This window comes from Stegodyphus dumicola, chromosome 9 (assembly GCF_044657685.1).
Source record: "Stegodyphus dumicola isolate Sdum_Otavi_A_Nest chromosome 9, ASM4465768v1".
In the NCBI taxonomy this organism is placed as follows: Eukaryota; Metazoa; Arthropoda; class Arachnida; order Araneae; family Eresidae; genus Stegodyphus; species Stegodyphus dumicola.
In genome coordinates, this window is record NC_140776.1 from 6291287 (window position 1) to 6307009 (window position 15723).

Sequence of the window (15723 nt, forward strand, 5' to 3'; positions counted from 1 at the left end):
TCCTTTGTTTTTGAGAGGGTCGGATTAAAAAAAGAAGAAAATAGACATCTGAGAAAGTATCCGCAAGTGGAAAAGCTTACGATGAGCCGATTTTATAGTTGACGTAGTATCCGAACTGACATTCGCTAAGGGGTCTAATAAAATCTAAAATCCATGGCTAGAGAATAGATGGGGAAAATCTTTTATGCTTCTGATAAAAACCGCTCGTTGTAAATCCAGAATCCATTGGTTAGAACAGATGCGGGAAACGTATTTGGAATTCTAATAAACAGACCAAACTGCCTTGAGTATCTGCAAGTAAAAAATCTTACGATGAGTCAATTTTATAGTTGAAGTAGAATCTTGGATCTATTAAGGATATTGATAGAACTTGTATGTAATTAGAGAGAAAGGAATGAACAAGATAAAATGAGTTATGAATCATTTCTCCGATCCGTTTTTGGATCTAATTATAAGACATTTATGCCTTTTATTCATACTATTCAGCTTTACTGTTTATTTGTCATTACATTAGTAATTTGTCTGACCATCTACATGATTTATGAAACACAGCAAGATAAATATTAGGAAAACTATGTTCCCCCTTCATGGTATTTGTTTTTCAGACATATATATTATGGATTAAGTTATTTCTTTATCAATAGCGTCAGATCCTGGCACCCATTCAAAAAATCATTAATAATAATTTAATATCATTAATAAAATTTTGAAACCTTCTAGTATAAACCTTTTTATCAAATTTTTAGTAAAATAAAAAAGATCCTAAAATCCTTACCTTTTAAATCTAGTGTGTCCCATAGGACAAACCGGTTTGTCCTATGGGACACACTACATTTAAAAGGTAAGGATTTTAGGATCTTTGTTATTTTACGGTCAAGGAAAATTTAAAAGTTTTATGGAATCCTTATATTTTTTTTAATCAATTTACTTTTTAGGTACCAAAAAAGGATTAGATTAAAAAATATAAGACGAAGTGAAAAATAATAGATAATAATTAATAATGAAGGGTAGGAATCAAGATGGATACTGAGGAACCTACAACTTTATCTGAAAGGAAAAGAAAAAGAAAAGCATATTTGAAACATTATTGGTCACTGGAACGAGTAAAAGAAGCAAATCGATGGAGAAAACGAGAAAGACGAAAAGATCCAAACGTTCGATTCAAAGAAAAAGAATACCAACGAATGAGACGATGGAAATGTTGGGATAACGCTCTACCTAAACATAGACATAAGCCTGACAATATAGTATTCAAACAATGTCCGTCGATGGAGGAATGTCAAAATATCATTAAACGTATGAATATTTCGGAAGGAACACGAGCTAAGTATGAATTTTATTTTAATGAATTCTATGATTGGTATCAAAAACATGGTGACGGTATAAAATATCATTATAAAAGAGCACTAGAGATATATGAAAAGTATCTGACTGAGGAAAAGAGGAAATCGTATAATAAAATAAAAAATAAAATCGTGTTTTTATACCGTTTGCTCGGTGAAAAAAGGGAGCGCTCGAAACAAATTCATATTAAAAGATGTCAAGGTCCTCTTCTTACATTAAATGATCTCAAAAAACTTAGAAAAATAGTTATAGATCGCTATGAATATGAAGAGATGGCTTTATTTATTCTTGTCATTCTTGAAACTGACTTAAAAGCAAACGAAATTTTAAAACTTCTGAACGAAACAGATCTTCGACGACATTATGCAGAAAAGAAATTGGCATCGTCCAATATATGGGATCAACGTAATCGGTTTTTATATGAATTTTTGGCTTGGGTTATTGCCGGCCCACTTTTCCCTCGATCATTAGATGGTTGCTTAAGAAAATTAAAACGATTCTTTCGAAAGTATTTTCCCTATCGACCCTTTAATCCTTCCTATACCATCATTAAACGTTCCATGAAAATTGCAAAATATCGTAAATATATACGAGAAGAAGCTAAAAAAGAGATGAAATCAGTGTAACTAATGGGAATCAAGATGAATATTGAGGCATCTACAATTTTGTCTGAAAGGAAAAGGAAAAGAAAAGCGTATATGAAATGGTATTGGTCACAGGAAAAAGTAAAAGAAGCAAATCGATTGAGATCTCGAGAAAGGCGAAAAGATCCAAATGGTAGAACTCAAAACACTTAGATAGGTTCAAAAAATAGGATAATCATTTCTTTCTAGTAAAACAAAAAATAATATAGAAGGAAAAATCTCTTACCTTTATTGAAGCATTTGTCGTAACGTAAAAGCTGCGTTGAAAGATGTTACCTCTTCAGCAGTACAGACTGATCTGTAGGGAATGTCGGATTGTTTAAATAGATAAGTGAGAGTCTGGATAATTAAAAAACCACAAGGATCAAGTCGATCGAATTGGTAGGAAAAATTTTCTGTAAACTTAAAAAAAATCCCCCTTTTCGTCTGAAATTGATGTCTTCAATTTTTCGAAATTGTGAGACATCATTTTCGGACAAAAAGGGGGGGGGGTAATTTTTAATTACACCCAATGTAAGATAGAGTCACGGTTTGTTTTTTCAAAAAATTTGAGTTATTTTTTTTTCAACTTACTCAATTGATTTGGTCCTTACATTTTTTAATGATCCAGTTCATTACGGATCCCGATAAAACCGAGCTATATTCCTATGCACACACTGAGGTTTTCCTTGAATCATAGCCTTTACTTGTGGAAATTGACACATGCATTCATGCTGATTGAACCCCCTATAGATAAATGTACCATTTTGACAAACGTCTTTTGCCAATTCTCCACAATCCGGTCCATTGTAAAAAGCTGGATCCGTACAGTAACACGACCACTGATAGAATCCATTTTTTTCGGTAAGAATAATCATACCTCCTTTTTCAGTTTGACACGGGTAAGGATTCAGTTTGGGCATACAGAGTCCTCGAACACATCGCATTTCTTCCCCGTTTGTGCAAAGAAAATCACATGTATCCACACACCAGATTTTTTCTCGTCGACAATCTTTAAGCGGTATAGATTCGTTCATGGGGATGGAATCCGATTCTATGACAGAAGTAGGAAAAAAAAATAGAAAGAGACCAAACATCATCAAAAATATATACATTTCAGCCATCTTTTTTTTATTTGGAAAAAAACAAAGGATAAGGATATGGAAAGACGAGTTGATCAACACGAAGAACGTCGATCTTGTCGTCAAACGGCTCTTCAGTCTAAAATTAATACTTGGCGAGATGCTTCTACGGCATGCTTTAAAATCATGGATGATTGGGCCACGATCGATTTTAAAAAATTCCATTTCATATTTGAACGATGGGTCTCGATTCTCAATCGTATCTTGGAAAATCCAATTCGTCGATTGGACCGTTACGAAATGTCCATGTATTATTGTGAAGAGCCAGGAGGACCCAAAGAGGTTATTCAGTTATATATTAATGAAACCGAAACCGAGGAAGGAAAAATTCCCGTCTACGTTATTTTTAATCTTTTCGAGTTTATTAAAATTCATCGCAATTACTGCTTAAACTATTCCACTTCGAACAAGATGCTGGTAGATCAAAACAGGGGCACGATCAATATGAACACCTATTATGCTAATCAGGTCAATGTAGATCAAACTCGATTTTATCGTAATGAAACGACATGGCAATTATTATTCATTTTTACTTTACATGCCTTGGCTCATTTAGATGTGTTTGATTTATACGATCACGCTTACTATGATACACACCAGCACGTTCGAGATTCAGTTTTCTTCCGATTATATTTCTATGGACAAGTCATTTGGGGAATATAAAGCAAAAAAAAAAAAAATGTCTTATCCTTCCAAAGTTCCTATTGAGTATGTTCAAAAAGTGTTAGAAGAGAAATTAAATCGAAACGTGCGTCGTTCTGAATTGACAGGAACATGTTCGTTGGGGCACGTTTTATTCGACTTATCTCATTTACAAAAATTTTTTCCCCGCTATAGTCCAGAAGAGTTTATAAAGTTTCGAGACGATAAATTTATAATCATTCCGGGAAATTACTGGTATGACGCTATGAGTGAAGAACCTCGTGTCCAAGACTATGTAAAACGTTTCTTAAACCGTAATAAAGTAGAAATAAATCCAAATATGCGGCGTCGATCTCAACGTCAACGTTCTAGAAGTCGATCGAGAAGTCGATCTCAAAGTCCAACGAGAGTCCGAACACGATCTCAAAGTCCAACAAGAGTCCGAAGTCGATCTCCAAGTCCAACAAGAGTCCGAAATCGATCCCGAAGTCGCTCTTCGAGTATAGATATACCCATTCGGCATTACTTGACTCCTCTACCCAAAAAAAGAGGGAGAAAGAGAAAGTCCAAACTCAAAGCTCGTGTTGGCTACGATCAAAAGTTTATAAAAGCCCTCGAGACAAACGAATCGGGTCTGATTCTAAAACCGACTCGAGGAATGGATCGAGATTTAAATTTGCCGGAATCTATTTGTCGGGGTATTCGCCAAGTCTGTCGCTACAAGGATCCTCAAACGAAACGTTACATCAATTTTGTTCGTGACGGGAGTGAAGACGATGAGTACGTGCTGCAACTGGAATATTAACAAATGATGGGATTTTCTAACGGATTAAAAGCCAGCGGGACAAGAGCCTTCCAGTGATCCGAATAATATAAATTATAAAGATCGTAATCATATACATAAGACGGTAAAATGGCTTTATCGGTATGATTCTTCCAAGCATAATCATCTCGAAGGGACAATAATACTGATTTAGAAGTGCACGGTGACAATAAACCTTGAATCATGCGTGTTTCCAGTAAAAGAGATGAACGGGGTCCAAAATATTCGGGATCCATAATTTGATGAGTGATCTTGGCCGTTTTATAGTTATACACCCATAGTCGTATGGACTGGGGTAAATATCGAGTACTTTCGTCGTGAGTTAAGTTCAAAAATTCTCGAATGGCAGGAATGTTACGATTCAGATACATTATGAAATTATAAATTTGTTCTTCGAACATCTTGTATTTAAACATATCAAATTCAGCAAGATGGTGACTGGACAGTTTAACACGAAAACATTTTTCCGGATATTGATTTATATTAAAATCTTTAGGATCGATTTGTCGTCGAATAACCAATTTACTACTCTCGTCCGAAGTGATAAATTCCAGTTTATATGGATTGGGTTCTTCTAAATATCTTTGATTCAACTCGAAACATGGGGAGTCAAATCGTTTTACTTTCCCGTCTGATTTATAAACCTCTTTGTAATAAATATCCATGACCACATAACCCAATAAAATGGGATATTTTTTCTGTTTCAATAAATCGAGGACGAGTTGTTTATAATCCATCTTCTTGTTTATCTCGCAGAAAGCCACGTTCGAATGAGTTGACGAATAGGCTCATGGGACATGAGTTCTTGAAAAGTATCTAAAACATCGGCCAGACTGCGTTGTCGACTTTTACAAATCAGTTGATGCGTTACATCGTTGAAGACGACTTTCTCGGAGAGAATGCATTGACCGCGACATTTCTTCTTAAAATAATCCGGATGCATGAGTTTCACGTACCGAATAATGTCTCGAGTCGTTCGTCGTTTCAAGAACCGATGCCATTTCTTCTCGTTTAAAAATTCTCGATGACCGATGCGTTCTCTCTTTTCCACATTCAGAGCTCCAATATCCACGAGCACGGGATGATGGTCCGTGTACACAAAAGAACATAATTTTAAAACGGGAGCCGTTCCTCCGAGTCGATAACAAATACTACACAAGAAAACAATGAACGTGTAAAACGTTTCTGCTAAATATTCCGGTTGAAGAATGCGAGCACTATAAAGTCCAGGATTCATTTCAAAGAGACCTATTGTATATCCCGAACGTTCTCGGAAATGCGTTGCAAAAGGCAACACATACTCCGAACTCAATTGTCGATGAAGAAGGATCAAATCGAAAAAATGTTCGGGCAAGTCACAAGAGCTGCTGGCACTGTAAGATCTCCACTGCATCGAGTGGGAAGTAAACAGGCAGTGGAATCGTCTTTGATTGAAATTATTTAAAATGAGAAAACAGGCATAATCAAAATGCCAAGGACATTTGGAAGGAGCATAATAAACAATTTCTTTCACGTGTTCAATAATAGTATGAGTGGTGGATCGACTCATCTTCTTCTTTCTTTAAAAAAGAAAGATGGTGGTGGTCTGTGTCTTAGATATGGATGAGACGCTTGGATACTTTGAAGGAGAAACATTTCAAATTCGACCCAAAACCAATTTCCTGATCCAGTTTTTACGTCTTTGCAATATTGATATCATTTTGTGGAGTAAAGGTTCGGATGATTATGTCGAGCGAGTGATCAACAGTTCATTGCACGATATTGCACGATATGCGTATCGGATATTTGGCCGCACACAATGTGAAAAGTCGTGCCGAAAGTATAATATTTCAAAATGTTCGGAACATATCAGAGTCTTGTACGATTACGACATTCTTTTAATTGGGGTCGATGATAACGTCAATGAAAATATGGACGAGCGCTATGATTTAAGAATTCACGTGAAGCCGTACAAGCAGATAGATCCCCGTGATCAAGAACTGTATAAAGTCGTGGAAAAAATTACCTAATTTTGTATAGATCATCAACGAGAGTTGTAGATGAAGCGAGATAGGGTTTTTGCTATGTCAGCTGGGAACCCCATTCCGTATAGAGAAGTGAGTACGAGAAAGTTATGTGTATATAGTTCTTGAAGCAATGACGTCATTTTAAGAAAACCAATAGTAAGCCAAAACAAACCAATAGTAAGCCAGTTTTAAAAAATGATGATTGGGAAAAGGTCGGTTGAAAATCTGGCTGGAAAAAATATGTCAGGAAAATTTACAACCATTAAAAAAAAAAAAAAAAAACTTTTTGTTAATTTTTATCATGTCTTCTAGACATGATAAAAATTAATGACCCCCCTTTTTTGTTTTCAATGATGTCTCAGCATCATGTTTCTAAAATACACCATGACTCACCATTTCTAAAAATAAAATTCCAACAAAAGAATGAGTCATAGTTTATTTTTAGAAATGGTAAGACATCATTCAGAGACAAAAGGGTGGTAGTGTTAATTTTTATCATGTCTATTTTTTTTCCCACTCGACTTCATCAACCAAACAAGACATTGCAAAATTCCTTCTAGAAGGAATTCTCGCTTATCTATTTAAGTCATGCCATTTTCGCTTCAAATCAGTTTGTGCTGCTGAAGAGGTAACATCTCCTAAGGCCAGTAGTCTAATAACCAAGATACTACATTCTACTTTGTTCGAAAAGAAGAAATCTATTGAGTAAGAATGGATTATTCGTTGATTATCAAGAATATTCTTTCTTCTCCCATCCTTGAGAAAGCTATCGACGAATTAAAAGAACGTGAAGGTGCTCTCAACTTAATATGTCCCGACTGGGAAGATGTTTTAAATCACGATCCGCTGTACGAGACACATTGTCAACAAAAAGTTCAATTTTCCAAAGGAACTCGAAAAGATACTGTTCACATCCGAAACATTATTGGTTTACAAAATTGCTATAATGTTCTCGTGGCTGGTTATTGGTATTTGAAACCGGGGGAGAACAATAAAACAGGAACTTCGTTCATGACTCGACTGTGTGCTCCTTTAACTAAAATTGGCGAAAGCATGAAAGAGAATCCGCAACACAAATTTGCGGAGAATTGTCGTTTTTTCATGGACCTGTGCGATCCCTCGTTTTGCTCTGCTTGTAAAGGAGCCCAAGATAAATTTCAAATTCATAGAAATATGTGGTGTATACGAAAGAGTCGGATCTTTAATGGAGAGGGTTTTCAGTGTTCGATTGAAAATATGTTTGGTACGACGACTTGTTTTCTAGGTATTCTAAACCTTCAAATTTCTAACCGGTACACTTTCGGAGAAAATTCGTACAAGATAGGAGGTTTAGTTCGCGAATTTATCTTATTTAAAGAATCTGTTCTGTTCTCGACCGATCTGGATATTGAAACTCCTCTTTCCCTCCCTGTAGTCGAAGAGATGGAAGAAGGGGAAGAGAAGTGTCCCGAAATTATCGGCATTCCCAATTACTTCAAACCCGTTACTCATTTTTAAATAAGAAGAAAGCATTTAGAAATGGATTTATGGAAAATCCATCGTCGACATTTATTATCCAAACGACGTTACCGATTTTTTGCCAAGATGGCTCAAAAAGAAATGGATCAACTTCCCTATCTCACCCCTCATAATATGTTTATTCATCGAGGTTTATCGGAATCGCTGTTGAGTAACAGTTTTGTGATTACCGATCATATGCTTTCCAGCATTATACACCGAAAAGATAATATTGATCCTCAGTACAGTCAATATTTGAACAAAATCGTTCCTTGCCGCAATTTTAATCAACCTCTCCTCCTTCAGTTAATAGCCACCTCGATCGCAGAAAAGGTGAAACCGGAACAGAAAGAATTACCGATGGACACAAGAGGACTTCCTAAAGACCCAATAGAGGATCCAAATGCTAGAAAAGTAAGTGTTATTAAGGGGGGTCCAGGAACCTCCACGGAGGATGCACTGAATCAAATGTTTGGCGTAAACAAGTAATTTAAAAAATAATGGACGACCCTGTCAAAATGGTGAAGGTTCAACGAAACGATATGGTCTACAGTGTTCGAAAGTATTTATTATCGATCCAGAATCTACAAACCAAATATAAATTTTTGCAATATTTTGAACAAATAGGGGCTCAACGAGATAATGCCGGTCTGGTGCATGAAGATCGAGGCGATAAAATAAAAGTTGTGAACCTCTATTGAAAAAAAGAAGATGACGCTTTGGATATTTCTTCTCGTCTTTTATCTTTACCTGATCATGATCTACCTGTTTCGAAACGAGTCCCAAACGACTACAACCCCTCCTTGGCAATCCATTTCTTACCACCCTCCTCAGCGGACGACGCTTTATTCGACTTGCATTCACGCAACCGATTGTGACGACGATCAAATATGTTTTCGGGGTGAATGTCTTCCCAAACTCCTTCCCCATACCACTTGTTCTTCAGCTACGGGAGAGTGGGTTCTGGTGAATCAAAAAGGATTGAAATTCGCGACCTGTTTTTGTAAATACCCTCATCTCGTCACGCAAAAAGATCGCGGGGGGAATTGTGACTTAGACATTGCTTGCGGACCTCACGGCCGATTAGAAAGTTTAGACAAAGATCCTTTGAAAGAAGGTAAATGTGTTTGCGATTTTGGATACAAGCCGCTTTTACAAGGTTTCGGGTGTGAAGAAATGACCGCTCACGAACGATTAGCATTTTCGAAGGAAGAAGAAAAAAACAACGTATGGGATTCGACCGTATTTTCCGAAAAGTATCTCGCGTCTTTCCAAAAACCCGGTTACTTCCAGCAGCCCTGTTCCTTCGATGCTTTTACAGGTCAGCCTTTAAAACATACTTTTTATCATGCAGAATTTGGAAGTTGTGTGTGTGATCCGAGGTATGGGAATATTGGGGTGCGACTCGATCATCCCTATTATTTGAAAAATAACGATAAGGGCTATAATGCTTGCGCGAATATTTTTAAAAGCGAACCCGATTCCCCGATCCATCATGTGAAACTGTTTGCTTATTTCTACATGTTTGATTATTCGCCGGTCGCGTTCATCGAATTTGAGAATTTAGACTCGACTCAATTATCTTATCCTTTCAATTATTACGTGGTCCAATCCAAGAAACACCATCTACAAATCGAAGAAACGTGGCCTTTTGACTACATGCAATATGTTTTTAAGTACCTTCCCTTTACGGTGCATACGCGTCACTGCCACGAAGATCCTATTTTTCATGTTAAAACGTGCTACGAAACCATCATTCGACAAAACCAGCTCACGCGTTGCCAGTTGATCGAGCAAGAACTGGATGGAAAATTAAGTCAACATGCGAACGCCTACACGCTCCTGTATCGATATCCCGTATGTCGTTTTTCAGAGGAGGATCGACGCGTTCCCGAAATTTATCAAGGCCATGTCGTTCTCAATCCTTTCCATTTACTGTTGAAAGCCCTCCCAAACCTTCTTCGATCGAACGGTATTCAGATGAAACCGAATGAGGAATGCATGTGGCATGTCACGTTCGCTCGAGCTCCTTATGTAGAAACATATGCGGCGACGTTAGATCCAGCCGTCTTTCCCGATATTAAAGGAGAACCCACGAAAGCGTTGGAAAAAGGTCATTTCTTTTAAAGAGAAAGAGAGAGAAAATCAAAATAAAAGAAAGGGAGACATATAATCAAAATAAAAATGAAACGCGCTCATGAAGAATCCGAAAAGGAAATGGACCATGAAGAGGGGGAGAAGGAGGAAGAAGAACCTACCCATAAACGAATTAAAGAGTCGGACGTGTCTCTATTATTAGAGCTTCAAAATAAACACACAGATCCCGGTCAGCAAATGAATCGAGAATTGGAAACGGCTCGCGAAAAATATCTCGTTTCTTATCTACGGAAAGTCATTGAAAAACTGCCCATGAGTAAACACGTTTTAGATTCAACGACCGAAATTCCAGAAGGCTACGAAGGATTTTTAAAAATGTACAGTATCGCTAAAACATGCGTCCATTCGGAAATTCAGTTAAAAAAATTGATGGCGTTTAATTCCATCTTTGACATGTTGAATGGCGTGATCGGGAAAGTCATTCACGATAAATATATCGCTCCATATTTAACGAAACTTGTTACCGATCATGATTTGAATCAGGCTTTTGCCGTATTCCAAGAAACTCTGCAAGCAGACGATACGAACGTATCCACGGAACTCTATTGCGTTTCGTTTTTGATTCAAGACGAATTGTCAAAGAAGGAACCTCTCAAAGTCCCCAATCCTTTGTATAATCGTTTCACGCAGCAAATGTATGCCGTCAGTAAATACGTGACAAGTATATTAATGGCGATCGCAGCGAATCATGCAACTGCATCTACGCCTGACTTTGAAATGATCGGAACACCTAGAAAAGGAGAAAAATAACCAATGAAAAAAAAAGCTTAGGAATACGAAAGTCCATTAGTAACAAAACATGACAATGTCAGTTGGAAAAATTTTCTAAAAAAAAAAAAAAAAAAAAACTTTTTGTTAATTTTTATCATGTCTTTAGACATGATAAAAATTAACTCTACCCGCTTTTTCTTTTTGTTGTGAATGATGTCTCACACTTTCTAAAACTAGATTTCTAAGCAAAAGAATGAGTCATATCGTTCTTGGAAATTTATTTTAGAAACATGTTGACACCTGATTCAAACCAAAATAAGGGGTGAGGGGTGGTAAAGTTAATTTTTATCATGTCTAAAGACATGATAAAAATTAACAAAAAGTTTTTTTTTTTTTTAATAGTCAATTCGATGTGGACAAGAAGTTACCCTTTTTTAACCAGAATAAACTTTCACTTAACTATTTAAATCGTCAGTCAGTGCTGTGGCCTGGATCCAAGCTTATACTCCATCATAGGAAAAAACCTTCTTATTTGGGTCCATATTCTTAAAAGAATTTCTTTTTTTGAATGTCTATTCTACATTCGATAAACCACGCAACCAACACCAGAAACACGATCCATCGAAACTGAAATATATAGAAGAGTTTAGGAAAGAAATGAAATCCATGGAATATAGTTTCGGCCGCTTCATGGTACCGTAAACGCCGATCAAGGTTGACGAGCTGTTTAACTGGTTCAGGAGCGATTAATAATTGTCTGTCTTGATTCACCAGAATCACGGAATGAGCCCAATCCACCTCATTTAAAGAATCCACGTTGAATTTTTCTGCCGAGGTGTAATTGGGATAAACATGTTCCGTTACATATCGTAAATGCGCGTCTAAGAGTTGAGCTGTAAAAATAATATTTTTGGGATACGTCAATAACAATTGACTTCTTAGAAATTCTTCCTGATAAGGAATCCAAGCTGATGAACGATCAAGAATCGTTTCCATCATGATATTATTTCATCTACTCTGTTTTTTTCTTCTTTACCTATTCCAATGTTTCATGTACCGAAATTTATTCGTCTATTATTCGGGACAATCGATCCCTTTACATTTCAATCTTCTTCAATGGTATCGACAAGTACATCAAGAAATCACATAATAAAGGAATCATTAGTGGATAAAACAATGTTTGGTTTTAATCTTCGTTCGACTCTCGCCATAACCATTTTAATATGTCTGGTGACAACACTGGTCATCATGGCCCTCATCGTATATCGTCTCTCCTACGGCAGTGTGGCTTTCGTTTACGATGCTGCTGATCCGAATAAAGTCACGACCAAAGGAACGACAGCGAGCGATTTCTGGGCCAACAATAAAATGTTGCTCATTGCTCCAACGGTTGTCAATGTGATCAATATACTAATGGTCGGTTTATTACTTTACGTGTAACCGAAAAGAGAATAAAGACTAGATTCAAAAATACATCACGATGGATACAAAGGCTATCATGGTAATTATCTTATTAGGAATTGTATTTGTCTCGTTACTCAATTTCGGCTACCTGGCAACAGCTATTTACAGTGATGCGACACCCAAAACAGGAGCCGAACATTTTAATCAACGCAACTGGATGTTTTACGGAAATATAATGCTACATATTATTGCTCTGATGCTAGGTGGAGGCATTTTTATGAAAAAGTAATGATTTAATTTTAAAAAAATATAACAAGACCTACCCAAGATGAATCCAAAATCTTTCAGAGAAATGCTTTCATAGATAACGATGAGTCACTCGTATTCATAAACACGTTCAAGGTGATGGACGGGCGTAACTTCAATCCAAGAAGAAATATACCAACAACTGCTTTTATTGACATCTTGCCCACTCAAGAAGGAAGAAAAAATTCACTCTACCCTCCTTTTCATTTTGAATGATATCAACATGTTTCTAAAAATAGATCTCTAAGAATGAATCATACTTTTCTTGGAAATCTATTTTTAGACACATGTTGACATCATTCAAAACGAAAAGGAGGGTAGAGTTAATTTTTATCATGTCTAAAGACATGATAAAAATTAACAAAAAGTTTTTTTTTTTTTTTTACTACTAGAGAATATTTTTCTCAGCTCTCAGAAATTTTCCCAGCCAACTCGATTGACCAGACATCACCATTTTCTTACAATAATGAACTTTCACTTATTTATTTAAACCATCCCAGTTTCACTTCAAATCAGTCTGTGCTATGACCTGAATACAAGCTTCTGTTCAGGTATGTTAATAATATATTTTTTGTTTCTTTGGCTTTTCGCGTTTAGTTTATGTGATTCGTCTTTCGCTATAGAGATCCAATATTTTATAATGGCAATTTTGATTTAAGATGGTCACCATTTTCGCCATTTTCCGTAGCGCTTGATCTGCTCGAGTGTCCATGTTGCGTCTATCTTCATAAGACATATCTAAATACAGCTCATTGGCGTTCGGTTCAATATTTAGGTGATACACTTCATGATTGCGTTCTTTGTCCATGAGAAACTTGAACACATCAAATTCATTTGGCCGGCGATCGGATTTGAACGGTTTCAGGACTCTCGGACTGTAAAGTCGTTTCCCCTTCGGATCAAAGACGAAACCCGGACAAGGTCCACCTTTTTGAGAACGAACTTCCACCTCGTCCGGTTCGACATCTTCTTCGACCTGTCGGCCATTGTCGGAACGATACTGTAATTTAAACCGTCGCCAATTGTCAATAAACGCGTCGAGAGTATCCTCCGATTCTGGAAAATATTGTCGGTAAAGCGTTTCGGCTTGAGTTTGTTCTTCGGGTAATAAATTGGCATACTCCACATATTCAGTGAACAATTTCCGGAAAATAGGATCTTTCTCACTTAAATAAGTGGCCATTTCATCCAACGTCATTTCGTATAACTGTTCGACAAAATTCATGATGGAAGTGCTTTTTTCTTCTTATTATTATTATTGAATTTTCAAAGCGGACATTATATCTTCCATTCTCTCACATTTTATTTTGTATTTTAAATATTTGAAAGATGTGATGGCCATGAGCGCTAGGAAAATGACGAGCGTTAAGACCGTGAAATGAAATTTAAAGTGAGTTTCTTCCTCATGCACAATCAACACGCAAATGGAATAGAGTAATCCACCCGCTAAAGCAAAGATACCGAACGGTTCTAGCTTCGAAATATTCATGGGGATCCTAAAAGCGACTGCGCAACTCTCAAGTTAGTAAATACTTTATTCCAAAATTCTTCGTGAATAGCGAGCGAATTTTCTAAAGAGGCCTGGAACGTTTCGTACTGAGGCAGAGTTTGAGCAAACGATAAAATACAGTCTTTGGGATTCTGCATCGGCGTATGAACTAACCATTCGCGTAACCGGTTCCACGTCTCGGGCCAACATTGAATTTCTTGGTTGAACCGATCGGCAATCGAGGGACCGAACGTTTCATTCAAAAACCAAGAAATGCAAGCTACAGTTTGTTTCATAATCGTTTCTGAATTCATGGTTCCTTATTTTTAAATATTTTTTTTTTCATTTATTTCAGAAAAAGAAAAAGAAGAGCAAAGAATGAATCATTTAGACGAATTGTTTCAGTACCTTCTCCAACACAAGAAAACAATTGTGTTTGGGAACCTGAGTCGATTACCCTATGTGATCAACGATTACATTTCCAAACATTTATCCCACCTCACCATTTTTGTCATTTGTCCCTTTTATACGTACCCGTCTTCCCCTCATGTGCGTGTGATTAAACCGGAAGAATTGAGCACGAACACGTGCGGTTTATTATTCTACATTGAACCTTTTCCGCATGCCGTTTTACATCACGACATTAAAACGGCTCAACACCTCGTCATTTTAACGAGCCACATGATTTTTATCGATCGATACCATACGTGTTCCTATTTATCCTATTTTCATTTCCCGGGAAGTTTAGAAAGGTATATGGAAAAAACCAAATAGCTGATGGATTTGGAACAGACGTTCCTTTATAAAACGGATCTACCCGAAGTTAAAGAGTCCAAGAAAGCTCTTTCGATCGGTCCTAGTCCTACCCTGGATCGATGGATCAGTCCCGAGAATCCCGATCCGACTCCCTTAGAAAACATGTCATGGATTTTAATCGATCTCACGTCCTTCCGGAATACGTCGTCACTGTTATTTCATTTTTGGACAGCTTTTGATTACATGCTGAATCATATCGATCGCATTGAAGGCTGGCAATTGTGTTTTAAAACGTTCGCGGAAGCTCGTGCTTATAAGAAACTCGTTCAGAAATGGATCGATTATCTCTGTTGTAGGGAATTCCAGCACGGGAACGTGTTACAATTGAATGAAATTCTCTCCCTCACGCCTTTTTATCGAGCAGGGACGGTCGATCTTCCCATTATTTTAGAAAAGAAACGATTCGGACCTTTGGAATATATTCTTTGCACATCGGTTCAAGATGCGTATCGAGCTTCTATGCGATATAACTTAGATCCTGTCGTCGGATCCGTGTTTCGATTGAAATAAAGTCAGAATGAATGATCCTAACGAGGATGATGTTTCGAAGGAAATTCCACCTCTTGGAACACCCGAAGTTATTTATTATGACGATATTCTACCTTCACAAATTCAAAACCAAGTCGACCTTCCCGACGATTTCGAACTTCAATTTCCTCTCCACACGTATGCCAAATCCGATGTAACCACTAGCCCTTACATTATTCGACCGTCCGTTTCTCCTTCTTCTCGAAGTTCGAGTCCAAGTTCAAGAAGAAGTCCA